Consider the following 21666-nt stretch of genomic DNA (forward strand, 5'->3'; position numbering starts at 1 on the left):
AGAAAGTCCTACAAGAGAGGGGGCGGTACTGGACCTAATTATAGGGAATGTGGCCGGCCAAGTGGTAGGAGTGTCTGTAGGTGAGCATTTTGGTGACAGTGACCATAATTCAGTGAGATTTAAGGTAGTCATGGAAAAGGACAAAGAAGGACCAGAAATAAAGGTTCTAAATTGGGGGAAGGCCAATTTTAATATGATAAGGCAGGATCTGGCCAAAGTGGACTGGGATCAGATACTTGTAGGAAAATCCACATCAGAGCAGTGGGAGTCTTTCAGAGAGGAAATAGAGAGAGTACAATGCCAACATGTTCCCGTAAAGGTCAAGGGTGGGACCAACAAGCCCAGGGAATCCGGGATGTCAAGGGGTATACAAGAATGGATTAGGGGAAAAAAGGGAGGCTTTTGGCAGATACAAAGGACTAAAAACAGCGGAAGCCCTAGAGGAGTATAGAAAGTGCAGGGGGGGTACTTAAAAAAAAAAAAAAAAAAAAAAAAAAAGAAATTAGGAGAGCCAAGAGGGGGCATGAAAAAACACTGGTGGGCAAAATAAAGGAAAATCCCAAGGTGTTTTATAAGTATATTTAAGGGCAAGAGGATAACCAGGGAAAGAGCAGGGCCCATTAGGGACCAAAGTGGCAATCTTTGTGTAGAGCCGGAAGATGTAGGTGAGGTTTTAAATGAATATTTTGCATCTGTGTTCACTACGGAGAAGGACGATGTAGGCATAGAAATCAGGCAGGGGGATTGTGATATACTTGAACAAATTAGTATTGAGAGGGAGGAGGTACTAGCGGGTTTAAAAGTGGATAAATCCCCAGAACCAGATAAGATGTATCCCAGGCTGCTGTGTGAGGCAAGGGAGGAGATTGCAGGGGCTCTGACACAAATTTTCAGAACCACTCTGGCCACAGGGGAGGTGCCAGAGGACTGGAGGACAGCTAACGTAGTACCATTATTCAAGAAGGGTAGTAGGGCTAAACCAGGGAATTACAGGCCAGTGAGCCTAACATCAGTAGTAGAGAAATTATTGGAAAAAATTCTGAGGGACAGAATTAGTCTCCACTTGGAGAGGCAAGGATTAATCAAGGATAGTCAGCATAGCTTTGTCAGGGGAAGATCATGTCAAACCAATTTGATTGAATTTTTCAAGGGGATGACTAGGTGTGTGGACGAGGGTAGCGCAGTTGATGTAGTCTACATGGACTTCAGTAAGGCTTTTGACAAAGTCCCACATTGGAGACTGATCAAATTGCCCATGGGATCCAGGGCAATTTGGCACAATGGATCCAAAATTGACTTAGTGGCAGGAGGCAGAGGGTGATGGTCGAAGGTTGTTTTTGTGACTGGAAGCCTGTGTCCAGTGGTGTACTGCAGGGATCGGTGCTGGGTCCTTTGCTATTTGTAGTGTACATTAATGATTTAGATATGAATGTAGGAGGTATGATCAGTAAGTTCACAGATGACATGAAAATTGGTGGAGTGGTAAATAGCGAGGAGGGAAGCCTCAGGCTACAGGATGATATAGATGGGTTGGTTAGATGGGCAGAACTGTGGCAAATGGAATTTAACCCTGAAAAGTGTGAGGTGATACATTTTAGGAGGACTAACAAGGCAAGGGAATACACAATGAATGGTAGGACCCTAGGAAGGACAGAGGATCAGAGGGACCTTAGTGTGCATGTACATAGATCCCTGAAGGCAGCAGGACAGGTAGATAAGGTGGTTAAAAAGGCATATGGGATACTTGCCTTCATTAGCCGAGGCATAGAATATAAGAGCAGGGAGGTTATGATGGAGCTGTACAAAACGCTGGTTAGGCCACAGCTGGAATACTGTGTGCAGTTCTGGTCACCACACTATAGGAAGGATGTAATTGCATTGGAGAGAGTGCAGAGGAGATTCACCAGGATGTTACCTGGGCTGGAGCGCTTCAGCTATGAAGAGAGACTGAACAGGCTGGGGTTGTTTTCCTTGGAGCAGAGAAGGCTGTCGGGGGGACCTGATTGATGTGTACAAAATTATGAGAGGCATAGTTAGGGTAGATAGAAAGGAACTTTTCCCCTTAGTAGAGGGGTCCATAACCAGGGGGCATAGTTTCAAGATAAGGAGCAGGAAGTTTAGAGGGGATTTGAGGAAAAACTTTTTCACCCAGAGGGTGGTTGGAATCTGGAACTCACTGCCTGAAAGGGTGGTAGAAGCAGGAACCCTCACAACATCCAAGAAGCATTTAGATGAGCACTTGAGGCGCCATAGCATACAAGGCTACAGACCAAGTGCTGGAAAATGGGATTAGAATAGACAGGGCTTGATGGCTGGCGCGGACACAATGGGCCAAAGGGCCTCTTTCTGTGCTGTATGACTCTGAGGGCAAACATTTGCTTTTTATTTTCCCTTCAAGGTGAAAGGGGCACAGGAAATATTTGTGTTTCCTAACCATTTCAGAAATTAGATACATATTGACTATTTTCTTAGACTGATATTTTCTACTTTTGTTGTACAACTTTTCATGTTCAGTTTCTCGGTGATAATATGGGCAAAACTGAAAATTCATTCTGTGCATCAGAATGGATTTGATCATCTCGCCTCTGGTCCGAGTTTTAATCCAGCTCAGCTGATGGGCTGCAAGTCTGTTTTCATTTAGGACCCTTTTAAAGTCTCCAAAACAATGAATCTAGGGAACATAAGACGGTCCAAAAGCAAATTAGATGCTAAGTACCAAAAGCTAAGTGCAAAGCTAGTAATATGGTGCCATTTTACAGAAGTATGCTAAACTTAAAAGGGAAGTAAGGGAGTAGCGGTTTTACTAAAGGTTTCATCACGTCACAACAGCTGTTTGGTCCGAAAGCAGTCATTCTCTGTAAACTAGATACACAACTACCAGCAAAACCACCTAGTTTTTATTCAGTACTGGTAAGTCCATACATTATTTTTGTGTTTTGCAAGGTTGAATTGAAATGTTTTCTATCTGTATGTAGTTCAATGCATCTCTTTTTTTGAAAACAATTTACTTACTTTATCAATTTTTTAAAAAAATCTGTTTTTGTTTTCCTGTGTTTTGATATTGCTTCCTTTATTAGTTCACTTCCATGAACTAAACACGATATGCAGACTTATCATGAAGGCTAAAGCATAAAGTACATCTTGGCATTAAATGCATCTAACAGGTTCAGCTCTGTGCCCATTCTCCTGTATGTATCACTTTTAAAATTGAAAGTTAGCTTTAATTTTATTAAAAACACCTTATTTAGTGAAAGAGGACACATCATCTTTTAATTAAATGGATTTTTGTGAATTAACAGTTCTGTCGAATCTAATCAATGAAGTGAGATTCTCCTTAAATATTTGTGGGTGAGGTTGGGTTTAGGCCATGCACTCAGGTCTACTCCTGTAAGTATTGTAAACATGAAGTATTCCCTGCGGGTCTGAGCATATACTGTAAGGTCCAACTGATTCTTACCCTATGATGTAAAGTATGCAGATGATAGTTATATATTCACTATAGCATGAGCATGTATTTTCTGAGATTGTGTTTTTCCCTGGTGTGTTTTCTTTACTAATTTTATCCTTTCCCCCCCATCCCCTCCACAAGGCGTTGATTCCTTGCAGGAGTATGGTTCCACAGACAGTTGTCATCATCTAGTACCTGCATCTAGTATGTGAGCACTGACTGCGCATATTTGAAGGCTGTTTGGCCATGTGAGTCAACACAATTGAGCCCAACTCTAACCTCACCCAATGTCTACACACTCCCACTTTTACCAGGCATCAGTGGATAATGATTAAGAGCAGGAACCCTGGCAGACTTTCTTCTCAACCCAGGGAGCAGAGGCAAATTGTAGTGCCTCGACCGTCACTCCTCTGAGGTTAGCTAGTTCACCACAGACTGGGAATTGAGCCTGTGACCTTCCTGTTCTGTACAGCTACTCAATCGATAAACTTGTCGAACCATTAGGCGAGTGAGATTACATGTTTCTAAGAATATTGTGGCGCTGCATTCTTTAGCAAGGACAACAGCTGCCTGTAAATGAACTGGTAAATGCAAGTAATGTAGGCACCGAAAAAAATCCAAGTAGACTATTAAACTTTAATATGTTAAATCTGCTGATGTGTTCATCATTATGCTTGCATTGCTCTCCTTGTGTTATTTTCAGTGCCCATGTGTCGAGGCAGCTTCTTTGCTGCATGCAATCGATTGCACGAGGCATAATTAATACTCTATGGATTTGGTCTAACAGCATTTCTGTTAAATGGCTACACATGCTAGCACATCTGGTTGCGACCTATGTGTACAAAGACAGTGGAGGATATTTATGAGAAGGCAATCTTTTTTTCTTTCTTTTGTGGCATTAGCTAATGTTACTGATATGGAGTGGTAAGAATGCAACATTAATGTATATTTAGCTCAATATCTTAGACTGTTCCCGTTTCAAAATGTATTATGGACTTAAAGAGTATAAATGAGATGGTAGTGCAGTATGCCTGTGAGTTTCTCATTTTAATATAATATGACCAATCGCTCATCCCTAAGTAATAGGGACTCTTCTCAAATCCTGACAATTTTTCTGCAGACCAAATCAGAGTTTTTTATTTGTGCAGTCACTTGAAAAGGTGCACTCATTGGGCTTTACATCTCAAAACTGCTCCTATTGATTTTAATGTGAGTGGGTCAAAATGCATGGTACATTCAATTTACCCAATATTGAGCTCTTTGTAGACTTTCCAGTAATGAGATGTGCCAACATATTGACACAATCTAATTATAAATGTTAAAATTTAGAAATAGTTTAAAGCTGAATTTCTTGAAATGACTGCGCACGTCCAGTAACCACAGGCATTGATGATAGCTGTGAGCATCAACATAATTCAGCATGCTGCAATTTTGTATCAACCGTCGTATTGCATTGGCATTGCAACACACAAAACATTTTTCCATCACTACTATTTGTAGGGAACAAAACCCACACAGTAAACTGTGTACACCAATAAATGGTTGTTTAGCAAGTCCAGATGAGTCTGTCATCTTTTAATATTATAAAAATATTACTTAGGGATGAGCTACTATGTATTTGTTGTGACCAACAATCTATTTTTAAATTGTGGGCTTAGCTGTAAAATAATTCAACTTGGCATGCCTTTCATGGTAATTAATTTTGTAGCCAACCTGATTTGTTGAAAATTGCATACCAATTCATGCCTAGTGGGTGTGATAATCCGTAGGCAGTTATTTAGCTACTGAAAGTTTGGTAATGAGAGGGTGCAAGGAGCTATGTTGTGTACGGCTGCACCTATGGGAAAACATGATCTGAACCTCGCAAATTAATTAAATGGTTAAGAAAATCCTTCAAATCATGTCTACCGCATGGTTTAGACTGCAGAACACTTATTACAATTCTGTAACTTCAGCTCAGTATTTGATTTTGTACTGTGCACTTAAGCTTTGCAATAAATTCAGTATCCATATCTCTATGCATCAACATCTAATTAGGATATAATTAAAACATTAGAATGATTTACAACTTGGGAATTTCTGATCTTTTCAAAGATCGACTGCGAGCTGTAACATTTTGTTAAAATACCTCGTACTTTATGCAAAGGGAAGTAGATGCATCTGAATGTTCTCATAATCCTTCATTGATGTGTCTGCCTTTGTCACTGTCTTTTTATTCATTCATTAGAGTGTTGCCCAGACCACCATCCTCACTCATCACTAAAGGTGACTCTACAAAAATGCCTGCACCCAGCAGTTTTAAAACATAAATGAAAGACTGAAAAATACCAGTTAAGTGCACAGACATCTCCAGAATAACATGCTCAATTAGATTTAGGCGAATATACTTCCTCTTTTTAAACAAAATCATTACAACAGGGTGGAAACAGTTCTGATTATCGTAGTAAACCTGCAATTCAAGAAACAGGAAATGAACTATATGTGAAAAAATCTTATAAAGCCCAGTAATTCATAAAACATAAGTATAGTTGCTATATGGCGAAAGTAGTTTTATGACCTCACTTCTCTTTATATCACTTGTCAATTATGAATATGCAGTATATTTTGGTATCTAATTAGATCATTTAAAATTGTTGGCATAATTTACCATTTTGGGAATTATCAACCATTTTCACCCAGCTTAAAACTTTCATGTCTAAGTGTGTATTGTGCTGTGAAATCATTTCTTACATGACAAGTGGCTAATTACAAAGTAACTGCCCCACAGAATTTGGATTTATCATGTTGTAGGAGTCTCTGCACTCCTAACAAAGAATCTATAACTTACTGGAAGTTAACAAATTAAATTTATTGTCTAAGAACTTTACAAAACAAGAAACTACAGGAGAAGCTCAAAACAGGTCTTTTCTCTTTCAATCCACACGAGGATTGGCTGGTCCCGCCCTCTACCTCTGACGTCATGACATCATCACGTTTCCCGCCGAAGGGGATGTCATGTGACCCACGTGATGATGTCATCGCGTCAGATCGCGATGTTGTCGATCTAGCTCTGTTTAACCAGAGCCAACTTGAAAGGTAATAACATTGGTTACAGACAATTAATGCTAGAGGTAATAACATTGGTTACAGACAATTATGTAAGTCACTTAGTGGTTTTGCCACAATGTCCTTAATTTTAAGCTTTGGCTAACTTATTCAGCAGTAGCACTATTTTCTTAAACTAGCAGAATTCAATGTTGCAATGCAGTAAACACCTATTAATTTGCTGCCACGTACATTGTGATTGGATATAAAACTGTGCCTTAATAGCTTCTCTTATTCAGACTCTAGTATGTGTGAAACTGCTAGATTGAGAAGATTTAACTTTTATTAAGAGTGTGTAGTAAAACAAGTCCAAAATGGTGGGTGTTCTTATCCAGGCTCAAACATGTGTGGAACCACAATTTAAGAAACTTGGGTAAGTAGAGCTACAGTCTGCCCCTACTCGCTGAGTGGGTAAATGAACAGTGGAGTCTGGTACTGAGTTATACAGAATAGCAAGGTCCAGATGTGAGCCCTATGCTTATTTAGCCGGGGAAGGCAAAAAATCAGCCCAAGGTTCCTGTCTTTCCAGTGATCCCTGGAAAGTGCACCTGTGCAGACATCACGATTGGGCTTGCCTACCATTCTTGTCCCCTTCTCCCTCACTTTGTTGAATGCTGTGCAGATTATCACTGCCTAGGCTCATATGTAAAGAATGGCCATTTGCTTAAAGTATGGGAGGACTGCTCACAACCATTGGAACTACACCCTAGCAGTAGTCATCACCTTCTGAAGAGGAGAGAAAATTGTGTGGGGGTGGGGCAAAAGAGAGAAAATAGAGCCATTGTTATAATGTAACATTGCTGTGCAGTCCACAATACATGTAAAAATATTCTTCTGCTCTTTTACATCTGCTAGGGAACTTCAACAAGAAGATCGACCATTTTGATACAATACTGAACAAAGAGTAAAATGCCACTATTGTAAAATCACAACTTTGGAGAGTGTATTGATACAGTGCAGGTTTTGAATGGTTTCCAATTGAACTATGATGAGGGCTTAGTTTTTGTTGGTACAGTCATGTGATGACATCTGACTTCATGTAACAAGTTAAATTGTTAATAAAAATAGTAACACTACTTCGCATGAAGAAAACAGGAAATATCAGAGAGCTTCTCAAATTCCTTTCACTGGCCCTGACTAACAACAAGCAGATGTGAAGCTTCAATCTCAATTCCTCTTTTGCTTGACTTCTTATTGGTGATCTCTGACACAAACTATTCAGTGGACTGATTAAGTTGTTTGTTGGGTGTACCTAATTCATTATTTATTGGACTTCTGTTGCTTTACTCCTGTCTAGAGGTCAAGTGCATTTAAATTGTTCCCACTGTTGAATAAAACTCTCTATATAAACGCACGCTAATAGATTAACTGGGTGCTAAGTTGATGGTCAGAAATTTCTTCTTGTATTTGACTTTTTTTTAAAAACGAGCAAAATGCCACGATTCTCTGTAGGGGAGTCCCTAGAGGATGTAAAGATGTGAAGAGAACAGAAAGCACCAAGCAAAAGTGACGAGAAATTTGGCCTGAACTATTTCCATGTATCTTCTAGTGTCTGGTTATAGCATAATACCAGCAGTGACTTGGGAGGAGGTCATCTGCCTACTGATTCCCACTCTCTACTGAGTTGGCCAATCTCAGCTGTAGGGGTGTACAATTGGCCTCAGTATTCTAAGGTAAGGAGGAGGAAATTGTTTAGCATTTCCATTCCTGATCACTGCCTAGCAACCCTTATTGGAAGTGCACGCATATGGACGTCAAATGAGAACATGACTAGATTCAGCTTTATTGAACAATATAGTCAAAGTAACTTTCCAACTCCCTATCTAGGCTCCTGCAAATAACAAATATCGAGTTGGACAAGGTACTCCATCATCAGTCACCACCTCCAGGAAATGTAGGGAGAGAAAATGAAAGGAAAATAGAGAACTGGGAAAACAGTGGGGAGAAAATATAATACATTTAGAGTATTTTGTGATTTGGTTTACATATTGAGATTAAAAAATGGGGGTTCAGTTAGCATGATACAACGCCATTTGAAGCTGATAGTTTCTCAAGACAGGAGGCCATACCTGCCTTGTGTGTATCTATATATATAAAGCGGCTCTTCTGTCTGTCTGTCTGTCTGTCCGCCTGGTCTCTATACGTTTGGAAGTTACAGAGCGTACCGACGCGCGCATCACCTCAAAAGAAAGCTTGCGATTCCGGACCGGTCATAGGCGTATTTACGTTTCGGCCGGACAAAAATCCCGCCCGCGGTATCCCAAAAATGTTCAGCGTTCCGCTCATTAGCATCTCATTAGCGACCGTGTGACGTCGAGGTCTTCCGACAGTTGAGTGTCGAGTGACTCGACGATTGACCAATCCTATGCTTTGGTGACCTGACCGGTCGACCAATCGGTGCGTGTGTGGGCGGGCCTTATCCTTCTGAACCGAGGTGACTGGCCGCCATCTTGATTTTTCACGATTTTTTCCCCACACTTTCTCTGTGTTAGGGAACTAAGGTAAATATTTTAATGATGTGTTAGGGAATTAAATAACAATTTAATGGCGGGGGGGAGAGCCTCGGGAAATCGTGCGGGGGGGGGGGAGAGCCTTTGGAAATCGCGGGGGGGGGGAGAGCCTCTGGAAATCGCGGGGGGGGGGGAGTGCCTCGGGAAATCGCGGGGGGGGGGAGAGCCTCGGGAAATCGCGGGGGCGCGCGAGCCTCTGGAAATCGCGGGGGCGCGCGCGCCGGCCGCACTGACCGCGCATGCGCCGGCCGCACTGATCCAGCCCGCGGTATCCCAAAAACGTTCAGCGTTCCGCTCATTAGCATCTCATTAGTGACCGTGTGACGTCGAGGTCTTCCGACAGTTGAGTGTCGAGTGACTCGACGATTGACCAATCCTATGCTTTGGTGACCTGACCGGTCGACCAATCGGTGCGTGTGTGGGCGGGCCTTATCCTTCTGAACCGAGGTGACTGGCCGCCATCTTGATTTTCCACGATTTTTTCCCCCCACACTTTCTGTGTGTTAGGGAACTAAGGTAAATATTTCAATGATGTGTTCGGGAATTAATGAACAATTTATTTCAGTTTTATATTGTGTTTCGCAACCCCCTCCTCCTCCTCACCCTCGCGCAGGGGGGACTCGGTGCTGGTCTCCAGGCCCGCTGCAAGCAGGCTTGAAGCTCCAAAAATTTCTCTCTCTCTCTTCCCCTCTCTCTCTCTCCTTCTCCTCTTCCCTCTCTCTCCTTCTCCTCTTCCCTCTCTCTCCTTCTCCTCTTCCCTCTCTGTCTCTCTCTACTTCCCCCTCTCAGGTTTGACGGTGTCGGGGCCCGAAGTGAGCCGCTCTAACGGCCGCCAGCCCGCGGGGTTTCCCTGCCTACTCCCCGCGGGCCGCCTCGCGCCGCTGGCACTAACCGCGCATGCGCCGCCCGCCCGCGAGAGCCCGCTCTGGCTTTTTTTTAAAACGGCTGTCCCCAAACTCAATCGGCGTCAGCCACGAGGGTCAGGGTGCGCGCGCAGCAGGAGCAGCTGAGACGCGGCAGTCTCTCTGTTCCGCGCTCGGCTCGGGCAGGGTGGCGGGTCTCTCAGCCGCAATCGGCGATCTGGAGGGCGGGGCTCCGGAGAGTGGGACGCCGCTGCTCGGGAGGGCGGGGGGCGGGGCTCGGGACATCGGGGGGCGGGATCTCGGCCTTTGTGAGCGGGAAGGGTTACCCCGGCAACCGGCAAACTTCAAGCCGGCTCGGCCGGGGCTCGGAGTGCAGGAGGGCGGGGCTCTCAGCCGCAATCGGCGATCTGGAGGGCGGGGCTCCGGAGAGTGGGACGCCGCTGCGCGGGGGGCCGGGGCTCGGGACATCGTGAGATCGCGGGCCCGGACTACAGATCGGGGGGGGGCGAGGCTCGGGAGATCGGGGGGGCCACCCTCGGGGGGCGGGGCTCCGGAGATCGGGGGGGCGGGGCTCGGGGGGGGGGGCTCCGGAGATCGGGGGGGCGGGGCTCCGGGGGGGCAGGGCTCGGGAGATCGGGGGGGGGCGTGCTCCTGAGAAGGGGGGGCGGGGCTCGGGATGGGGCGGGGCTCGGGAGATCGGGGGCGGGGCTCGGGATATCGGGGGGGCGGGGCTTGGGAGATCGAGGGGGCGGGGCTCGGGTGATTGGGGGGGCGGGGCTCAGGGACTCTCCCCCCCTCCCTCCCCTCACCTTCCCCTCCCTCCCCTCACCTTCCTCCCCCCTCCCTCCCCTCACCTTCCTCCCCCCTCCCTCCCCTCACCTTCCTCCCCCCTCCCTCCCCTCACCTTCCTCCCCCCTCCCTCCCCTCACCTTCCTCCCCCCTCCCTCCCCTCACCTTCCTCCCCCCTCCCTCCCCTCACCTTCCTCCCCCCTCCCTCCCCTCACCTTCCTCCCCTCCCAATCTCTCTCTCTCTCTCACTCCCAATCTCTCTCTCTCACTCTCCCAATCTCTCTCTCTCTCCCAATCTCTCTCTCTCACTCTCCCAATCTCTCTCTCTCTCACACTCCCAGTCTCTCTCTCTCTCTCTCACACTCCCAGTCTCTCTCTCTCTCACACTCCCAGTCTCTCTCTCTCTCACACTCCCAGTCTCTCTCTCTCTCACACTCCCAGTCTCTCTCTCTCTCACACTCCCAGTCTCTCTCTCTCTCACACTCCCAGTCTCTCTCTCTCTCACACTCCCAGTCTCTCTCTCTCTCACACTCCCAGTCTCTCTCTCTCTCTCACTCCCAATCTCTCTCTCACACTCCCAGTCTCTCTCTCTCTCACACTCCCAGTCTCTCTCTCACACTCCCAGTCTCTCTCTCTCTCTCTCACACTCCCAGTCTCTCTCTCTCTCACACTCCCAGTCTCTCTCTCTCTCACACTCCCAGTCTCTCTCTCTCTCACACTCCCAGTCTCTCTCTCTCTCTCACTCCCAATCTCTCTCTCACACTCCCAATCTCTCTCTCACACTCCCAGTCTCTCTCCCTCACACTCCCTGTCTCTCTCTCACACACTCCCAGTCTCTCTCTCACACTCCCAGTCTCTCTCTCACACACTCCCAGTCTCTCTCTCACACTCCCAGTCTCTCTCTCTCACACTCCCAATCTCTCTCTCTCTCACACTCCCAATCTCTCTCTCTCTCACACTCCCAATCTCTCTCTCTCTCACACTCCCAATCTCTCTCTCTCTCACACTCCCAATCTCTCTCTCTCACACTCCCAATCTCTCTCTCTCACACTCCCAATCTCTCTCTCTCACACTCCCAATCTCTCTCTTTCACACTCCCAATCTCTCTCTCTCACACTCCCAATCTCTCTCTCTCACACTCCCAATCTCTCTCTCTCACACTCCCAATCTCTCTCTCTCACACTCCCAATCTCTCTCTCTCACACTCCCAATCTCTCTCTCTCTCACTCCCAATCTCTCTCTCTCACTCCCAATCTCTCTCTCTCACTCCCAATCTCTCTCTCTCACTCCCAATCTCTCTCTCTCACACTCCCAATCTCTCTCTCTCATTCCCAATCTCTCTCTCTCTCACACTCCCAATCTCTCTCTCACACTCCCAATCTCTCTCTCACACTCCCAATCTCTCTCTCACACCCCCAATCTCTCTCTCACACTCCCAATCTCTCTCTCACACTCCCAATCTCTCTCTCACACTCCCAATCTCTCTCTCACACTCCCAATCTCTCTCTCACACTCCCAATCTCTCTCTCACACTCCCAATCTCTCTCTCACACTCCCAATCTCTCTCTCACACTCCCAATCTCTCTCTCACACTCCCAATCTCTCTCTCACACTCCCAATCTCTCTCTCACACTCCCAATCTCTCTCTCACACTCCCAATCTCTCTCTCACACTCCCAATCTCTCTCTCACACTCCCAATCCCTCTCTCACACTCCCAATCCCTCTCTCACACTCCCAATCTCTCTCTCACACTCCCAATCTCTCTCTCACACTCCCAATCTCTCTCTCACACTCCCAATCTCTCTCTCTCTCTCACACTCCCAATCTCTCTCTCTCACTCCCAATCTCTCTCTCTCTCACACTCCCAATCTCTCTCTCTCTCACACTCCCAATCTCTCTCTCTCTCACACTCCCAATCTCTCTCTCTCTCACACTCCCAATCTCTCTCTCTCTCTCACACTCCCAATCTCTCTCTCTCTCACACTCCCAATCTCTCTCACTCTCACACTCCCAATCTCTCTCACTCTCACACTCCCAATCTCTCTCTCTCTCACACTCCCAATCTCTCTCTCTCTCACACTCCCAATCTCTCTCTCTCTCACACTCCCAATCTCTCTCTCTCTCACACTCCCAATCTCTCTCTCTCTCACACTCCCAATCTCTCTCTCTCTCTCACACTCCCAATCTCGCTCTCTCTCACACTCCCAATCTCGCTCTCTCTCACACTCCCAATCTCGCTCTCTCTCACACTCCCAATCTCGCTCTCTCTCTTCCCCCCCACTCGCTCTCTCTCTTCCCCCCCACTCGCTCTCTCTCTTCCCCCCCACTCGCTCTCTCTCTTCCCCCCCCACTCGCTCTCTCTCTTCCCCCCCCACTCGCTCTCTCTCTTCCCCCCCCACTCGCTCTCTCTCTTCCCCCCCCCACTCGCTCTCTCTCTTCCCCCCCCACTCGCTCTCTCTCTTCCCCCCCCACTCGCTCTCTCTCTTCCCCCCCCACTCGCTCTCTCTCTTCCCCCCCCACTCGCTCTCTCTCTTCCCCCCCCACTCGCTCTCTCTCTTCCCCCCCCACTCGCTCTCTCTCTTCCCCCCCCACTCGCTCTCTCTCTTCCCCCCCCACTCGCTCTCTCTCTTCCCCCCCCACTCGCTCTCTCTCTTCCCCCCCCACTCGCTCTCTCTCTTCCCCCCCCACTCGCTCTCTCTCTTCCCCCCCCACTCGCTCTCTCTCTTCCCCCCCCACTCGCTCTCTCTCTTCCCCCCCCACTCGCTCTCTCTCTTCCCCCCCACTCGCTCTCTCTCTTCCCCCCCACTCGCTCTCTCTCTTCCCCCCCACTCGCTCTCTCTCTTCCCCCCCACTCGCTCTCTCTCTTCCCCCCCACTCGCTCTCTCTCTTCCCCCCCCACTCGCTCTCTCTCTTCCCCCCCCACTCGCTCTCTCTCTTCCCCCCCCACTCGCTCTCTCTCTTCCCCCCCCACTCGCTCTCTCTCTTCCCCCCCCACTCGCTCTCTCTCTTCCCCCCCCACTCGCTCTCTCTCTTCCCCCCCCACTCGCTCTCTCTCTTCCCCCCCACTCGCTCTCTCTCTTCCCCCCCCACTCGCTCTCTCTCTTCCCCCCCCACTCGCTCTCTCTCTTCCCCCCCCACTCGCTCTCTCTCTTCCCCCCCCACTCGCTCTCTCTCTTCCCCCCCCACTCGCTCTCTCTCTTCCCCCCCCACTCGCTCTCTCTCTTCCCCCCCCACTCGCTCTCTCTCTTCCCCCCCCACTCGCTCTCTCTCTTCCCCCCCCACTCGCTCTCTCTCTTCCCCCCCCACTCGCTCTCTCTCTTCCCCCCCCACTCGCTCTCTCTCTTCCCCCCCCACTCGCTCTCTCTCTTCCCCCCCCACTCGCTCTCTCTCTTCCCCCCCCACTCGCTCTCTCTCTTCCCCCCCCACTCGCTCTCTCTCTTCCCCCCCCACTCGCTCTCTCTCTTCCCCCCCCACTCGCTCTCTCTCTTCCCCCCCCACTCGCTCTCTCTCTTCCCCCCCCACTCGCTCTCTCTCTTCCCCCCCCACTCGCTCTCTCTCTTCCCCCCCCACTCGCTCTCTCTCTTCCCCCCCCACTCGCTCTCTCTCTTCCCCCCCCACTCGCTCTCTCTCTTCCCCCCCCACTCGCTCTCTCTCTTCCCCCCCCACTCGCTCTCTCTCTTCCCCCCCCACTCGCTCTCTCTCTTCCCCCCCACTCGCTCTCTCTCTTCCCCCCCCACTCGCTCTCTCTCTTCCCCCCCCACTCGCTCTCTCTCTTCCCCCCCCACTCGCTCTCTCTCTTCCCCCCCCACTCGCTCTCTCTCTTCCCCCCCCACTCGCTCTCTCTCTTCCCCCCCCACTCGCTCTCTCTCTTCCCCCCCCACTCGCTCTCTCTCTTCCCCCCCCACTCGCTCTCTCTCTTCCCCCCCCACTCGCTCTCTCTCTTCCCCCCCCACTCGCTCTCTCTCTTCCCCCCCCACTCGCTCTCTCTCTTCCCCCCCCACTCGCTCTCTCTCTTCCCCCCCCACTCGCTCTCTCTCTTCCCCCCCCACTCGCTCTCTCTCTTCCCCCCCCACTCGCTCTCTCTCTTCCCCCCCCACTCGCTCTCTCTCTTCCCCCCCCACTCGCTCTCTCTCTTCCCCCCCACTCGCTCTCTCTCTTCCCCCCCCACTCGCTCTCTCTCTTCCCCCCCCACTCGCTCTCTCTCTTCCCCCCCCACTCGCTCTCTCTCTTCCCCCCCCACTCGCTCTCTCTCTTCCCCCCCCACTCGCTCTCTCTCTTCCCCCCCCACTCGCTCTCTCTCTTCCCCCCCCACTCGCTCTCTCTCTTCCCCCCCCCACTCGCTCTCTCTCTTCCCCCCCCACTCGCTCTCTCTCTTCCCCCCCCACTCGCTCTCTCTCTTCCCCCCCCACTCGCTCTCTCTCTTCCCCCCCCACTCGCTCTCTCTCTTCCCCCCCCACTCGCTCTCTCTCTTCCCCCCCCACTCGCTCTCTCTCTTCCCCCCCCACTCGCTCTCTCTCTTCCCCCCCCCACTCGCTCTCTCTCTTCCCCCCCCCACTCGCTCTCTCTCTTCCCCCCCCCACTCGCTCTCTCTCTTCCCCCCCCACTCGCTCTCTCTCTTCCCCCCCCCACTCGCTCTCTCTCTTCCCCCCCCCCCACTCGCTCTCTCTCTTCCCCCCCCCACTCGCTCTCTCTCTTCCCCCCCCACTCGCTCTCTCTCTTCCCCCCCCACTCGCTCTCTCTCTTCCCCCCCCACTCGCTCTCTCTCTTCCCCCCCCACTCGCTCTCTCTCTTCCCCCCCCACTCGCTCTCTCTCTTCCCCCCCCACTCGCTCTCTCTCTTCCCCCCCACTCGCTCTCTCTCTTCCCCCCCCACTCGCTCTCTCTCTTCCCCCCCCACTCGCTCTCTCTCTTCCCCCCCCACTCGCTCTCTCTCTTCCCCCCCCACTCGCTCTCTCTCTTCCCCCCCCACTCGCTCGCGCTCTCTCTTCCCCCCCACTCGCTCGCGCTCTCTCTTCCCCCCCCCCCTCGCTCGCGCTCTCTCTCTCTTCCAACAACAACATGCCCTCGAAAAAGCCTCGGCACCGCCGGGCACCCCCAGCTAGTATATATATATATATCCTACTGGAAGATACTGTTTCTCACTAAAATGCTTATGCTCTGTTTGGCTAGCATATATATTTAGTATAAATTATTTAAAAAATACAGAGCGAGGAATGTTTTGCAATTTTATATATATTATTATTTTCCTTCATAAGACCCTCCTGCTGATTCAGAGCCTCTTGATCAGTGATTGTGGGTTGGAAATTGGGCAGTAGTGTTATAGGTCTAATCTCTGACTGCATCCAGTGAAGCTCCATGCTAGCAGTAGAGTCTCGTAAAATTACCCCATAGTGTTATTTTGCAAGAAAATACTCTTCCAGCGAGCTGACATTCTAACATTGGTCTGATGCCAAAATTTTGTAAAGAACTGCACCTTTCCAACACAAACCACAGACCACAAAAAATCTGAACAGCTGGAGTAGATAATGGAAAGTAAAGACTTTTAACAAGGAAGTCCTAAAACATGCAAAGAAAATCAGCTAAAAATAATGGTTGGGAGCGTGTTAATGGCTGAAATTTATTCTCTTGAGTCCATATATTGCTTGAACTTTGCTGTTCACAAGTAGATTTGAATGATGGACTTTTGGCCCATGTATCCTTAATGCTACAATTACAGGATCTTAGCCGTTTCTTAAATAAGCCCTTTGTCCTGGTCTCAACCAACCATCGGGAATACATTCCAGCTGTTGAACTTCTGTGCAAAGAAATGTTTCCTGATGTCTGCCCTAACTTTTCCCTTACACTAATGGGCACGGGCTCAGTATTGTATCTTAAAGTATGGTTCATGGTCTGCTTTCTCTAGTCCATTAACTATCTTATTTACATCTTTCCAGGAAGTCTCTGATTTGAAGTTGACAGTCTTATCTTAGATAGATATTGTAGTTTATATCATTGTTAGAATCCTTTGAGCATGTAATTCAGACTCAGACATTGCGTATTCTCTAGGTAACAATGTTGAGTTTTATTTTCTAATTTGCTCTCCTAAAGGCACTGACTCATTCTGAGGCACTGTTCCACAGACCAGATTTCTAAATCTCTGTCCTCTATTACCAGTACTGAGTTTTGCTTTTGGCATGTCTCTTCCATTCCCACCTCTCCATTTTGTTGGTTCAGAATTCATATGAGATCTCACATTTGCTATGCAAGATCATCACTGAGAATGCCCTGTCCCACCAGCAGGACAGTCCCACCAGAGGTGGTGGTACAGTGGTATACAGTCCGGAGGGAGTGGCCCTGGGAGTCCTCAACATTGCGAAGGACGATCTAGGCATAGAAATTAGGCAGGGGGATTGTGATATACTTGAACAAATTAGTATTGAGAGGGATCAATATGTCGAGGAACCAACCAGAGATCAGGCCATCTTAGACTGGGTATTATATAACGAGAAAGGATTAATTAGCAATCCTGTTGTACAAGGCCCCTTGGGTCGGAGCGATCATAATATGATCGAATTCTTCATTAAGATGGAGAATGAAGTAGTTGACACAGAGACTGGGGTCCTGAATTTAAATAAAGGAAACTACGATGGTCTGAGGCGCGAGTTGGGTAGGATTGATTGGGGAATGTCACTCAAAGGGTTAACGGTGGATAGGCAATGGCAAGCATTCAAAGAGCGCATGGATGAACTACAGAATTTGTTCATGCATAAAAATGTAACAAAAAAGGTGACTCAACCGTGGCTAACAAGGGAAATTAGGGATAGCATAAGATCCAAGGAGAGGACATATAAATTGGCCAGAAAAAGCAGTAAACCTGAGGATTGGGAGCAGTTTAGGATTCAACAAAGGAGGACAAAGGGATTAATTAAGAAGGGGACAATTGAATATGAGAGTAAGCTTGCAGGGAACATAAAAACTGACTGTAAAAGCTTTTATAGATATGTGAAGAGAAAAGGATTGGTGAAGTCAAGTGTATGTCCCTTGCAGTCAGAATCAGGGGAATTTATAATGGGGAACAAAGAAATGGCAGTCCAATTAAATACATATTTTGGTTCTGTCTTCACAAAGGAGGACACAAATAACATCCCAGAGATGTTGGGGAACATAGGCTCTGATGAAAGGGAGGAACTGAAAGAAATCAGTATTTGTAGGGAAATGGTGTTAGGGAAATTGATGGGATTGAAGGCCGATAAATCCCCAGGGCCTGATAATCTACATCCTAGAGTACTTAAGGAAGTGGCCCTAGAAATAGTAGATGCGTTGCTGATCATCTTCCAACATTCGATGGAATCTGGAACAGTACCCATGGATTGGAGGATAGCTAATGTTACCCCACTATTCAAAAAAGGTGGTAGAGAGAAAACGGGGAATTACAGACCGGTAAGCCTGACATCGGTAGTGGGGAAAATGCTAGAGTCCATTATAAAAGATGTAATAGCAGAGCACTTGGAAAACAGTGACAGGATCAGACAAAGTCACATGGATTTACAAAAGGTAAATCATGCTTGACTAATCTACTGGAATTTTTTGAGGATGTAACTGGTGAAATAGATAAGGGAGAACCAGTAGATGTGGTGTATTTGGACTTTGAGAAGGCTTTCGATAAGGTTCCGCATAAGAGATCGTGTAAAGTTAAGGCACATGGGATTGGGGGCAAGGTATTGACTTGGATAGAGAACTGGTTGGCAGACAGAAAGCAAAGAGTTGGAATAAACGGGTCTTTTTCCAAGTGGCAGACAGTGACTAGTGGGGTACCGCAGGGATCGGTCCTTGGACCCCAGCTATTCACAATATATATTAATGATCTAGACAAGGGAACTAGATGTAATATCTCCAAATTTGCAGACGACACAAAGCTGGGTGGGCGTGTGTGCTGTGAGGAGGATGCCAAGAAACTCCAGGATGATTTGGACATGTTGGGTGATTGGGCAAAAGCATAGCAGATGCAATATAACGTGGATAAATGTGAGGTTATCCACTTTGGTGGCAAAAACAGGAAGGCAGATTATTATCTGAATGGCAATGGAGAAGGAGAAGTGCAACGAGACCTGGGTGTCCTTGTGCACCAGTCGCTGAAGGTAAGCATGCAGGTGCAGCAGGCGGTTAAGAAGGCAAATGGTATGTTGGCCTTCGTAGCGAGAGGGTCTGAGTACAGGAACAAGGATGTCTTGCTGCAGTTGTACACGGCCTTGGTGAGACCACATCTTGAGTATTGTGTGCAGTTTTGGTCGCCTTATCTGAGGAAAGATGTTCTTGCCATGGAAGGAGATCAGCGAAGATTCACCAGGCTGATACCTGGGATGGCAGGAATGACGTATGAGGAGAGATTGGGACGATTGGGCTTGTACTCGCTGGAGTTTAGAAGAATGAGAGGGGATCTCATTGAAACTTATAAAATTCTGGACAGACTAGATGCAGGAAGGATGTTCCCGATGGTCGGGGAGTCCAGAACCAGGGGTCACAGTCTAAGGATAAGGGGTAGGCCATTTAGGACAGATGAGGAATTTCTTCACCCAGAGTGTGGTGAACCTGTGGAATTCTCTACCACAGAAGGCAGTAGAGGCCAATTCATTAAATATATTCAAGAAGGAGTTGGGTATATTTCTTAAGGCTAAAAGGGATCAAGGGGTATGGGGAGAAAGCAGGGTACTGAAATTGGATGATCAGCCATGATCACATTGAATGGCGGAGCAGGCTTGAGGGGCCAAGTGGCCTACTCCTATCTTCTATGTTTCTAGGAGATACTAACAGTTTTAGCAGGCTTAAAAGTGGATAAATTGCCAGGCCTAGACGAGATGTATCCCAGGCTGCTGTGTGAGGCAAGGGAGGAGATTGCAGGGGCTCTGACACAAATTTTCAAAACCTCTCTGGCCACAGGGGAGGTGCCAGAGGACTGGAGAACAGCTAATGTAGTACCATTATTTAAGAAGGGTAGTAGGGATAAACAAGGGAATTACAGGCCAGTGAGCCTAACATCAGTAGTAGGGAAAGTATTGGAAAAAGTTCTGAGGGACAGAATTAGTCTCCACTTGGAGAGGCAAGGATTAATCAAGGATAGTCAGCAAGGCTTTGTCAGGGGGAGATCATGTCAAACCAATTTGATTGAATTTTTCAAGGGGATGACTAGGTGTGTGGATGAGGGTAGTGTAGTTGATGTAGTCTACATGGACTTCAGTAAGGCTTTTGACAAAGTCCCGCATGGGAGACTGGTCAAGAAGGTAAGAGCCCATGGGATCCAGGGCAATTTGGCACAATGGATCCAAAATTGGCTTAGTGGCAGGAGGCAGAGGGTGATGGTCAAAGGTTGTTTTTGTGACTGGAAGCCTGTGTCCAGTGGTGTACCGCAGGGATCGGTGCTGGGTTCTTTGCTGTCTGTAGTATACATTACTGATTTAGATATGAATGTAGGAGGTATGATCAGTAAGTTCGCAGATGACACGAAAATTGGTGGAGTGGTAAATAGCGAGGAGGGAAGCCTTAGGCTACAGGACGATATAGAAGGGTTGGTCAGATGGGCAGAACCGTGGCAAATGGAATTTAACCCTGAAAAGTGTGAGGTGATGCATTTTGGGAGGACTAACAAGGCAAGGGAATACACAAAGGCCCATAAATTCCGTTTCTTACGGGTGTGTATGCGCTGTGTACTCACCCGTAGGGCCAACAGAAGTGCTGGTTTCAGGCATGCACTGCGCATGCGCTGGAAACCGAAACTTCCGTTATGTGAAGAAAGGGCTTCACAGGTCAAATGCCTGCGCCAGAGAGGCAGCGCGTATGGCTGGAACTTCCGTTTTATTCACAGTTGCTTCAGTCCAGGTTAGTCTGAAACTGCTGCACCTAGAAAAGCAGGCACAAGGCCTGCTTTTACATAACATAAGAAATAGGAGCAGGAGTAGGCCAATCGGCCCCTCGAGCCTGCTCCGCCATTCAATAAGATCATGGCTGATCTGATCCTAACCGCCAATCTACTATCACAGAACCATCTCCTGAATCTAACAGAATTAGACACACGAAATAGGAGCAGGATCAGGCTACACGGCCCCTGGGCCCGCTCCGCTACCCACAGGGCCATGTCCGATCCGAACCTAGACTCATGTCCAAATTCCTGCCCGCTCCCCGTAACCCTTAGTTCCCTTTACTTCTAGGAAACTGTCTATTTCTGTTTTAAATTTATGTAATGATGTAGCTTCTACAGCTTTTTGGGGCAGCATATTCCATGGACCTACCACCCTCTGAGTGAAGTAGTTCCTCCTCATCTCAGTTTTGAAAGAGTAGCCCCTTATTCTAAGACTATGCCCCCTAGTTCTAGTTTCACCCATCATCGGGAACATCCTCCCCGCATCCACCCGATCCAACCCCTTCACAATCTTATATGTTTCAATAAGATCGCCTCTCATTCTTCTGAACTCCAATGAGTAGGGTCCCAATCTACTCAACCTCTCCTCATATGTCCATCCCCTCTTCCCCGGGATTAACCGAGTGAACCTTCTTTGTACTGACTCGAGAGCAAGTATGTCTTTTCTTAAGTATGGACACCAAAACTGTATGCAGTATTCCAGGTGCGGTCTCACCAATACCTTGTACAACTGAAGCAATACCTCCCTATTTTTATATTCTATCCCCCAAGCAATGAAAGCCAACATTCCATTAGCCTTCTTAATCACTTGCTGCACCTGCATACTAACCTTTTGAGTTTCGTGCACCAGGACCCCCAGATCCCTTTGTACTTCAGTACTTTCCAGTTTCTTGCCATTAAGATAATAACTTGCTCTACGATTTTTCCTGCCAAAGTGCATAACCTCACACTTTCCAGTATTGTATTCCATCTGCCAAATCTCTGCCCACTTACTTAGCCTGTCTATGTCCCCTTGCAGGTTTTTTATGTCCTCCTCACTCACTACTTTCCCTCCCATCTTAGTATCATCTGCAAACTTTG

The 21666-nt window shown here is 48.1% G+C and overlaps 1 protein-coding gene across 1 annotated transcript in view; it reads left to right on the forward strand.

Annotated features, from left to right (window-relative positions):
• Positions 1-2520: 2520 nt before the first annotated feature.
• The window catches only part of LOC147109305 (5'-3' exonuclease PLD3-like), a 97273-nt gene continuing 78127 nt past the window's right edge, over positions 2521-21666 (forward strand). Inside the window, exon 1 of the mRNA XM_086003121.1 lies at positions 2521-2910. The gene's annotated coding sequence lies outside the window, so the exon portion shown is untranslated. The remainder of the gene's footprint in view (positions 2911-21666) is intronic.

This window comes from Somniosus microcephalus, chromosome 12, assembly GCF_052327205.1.
Source record: "Somniosus microcephalus isolate GS21.2 chromosome 12, FLI_Smic_1.0, whole genome shotgun sequence".
Taxonomy (NCBI): domain Eukaryota; kingdom Metazoa; phylum Chordata; class Chondrichthyes; order Squaliformes; family Somniosidae; genus Somniosus; species Somniosus microcephalus.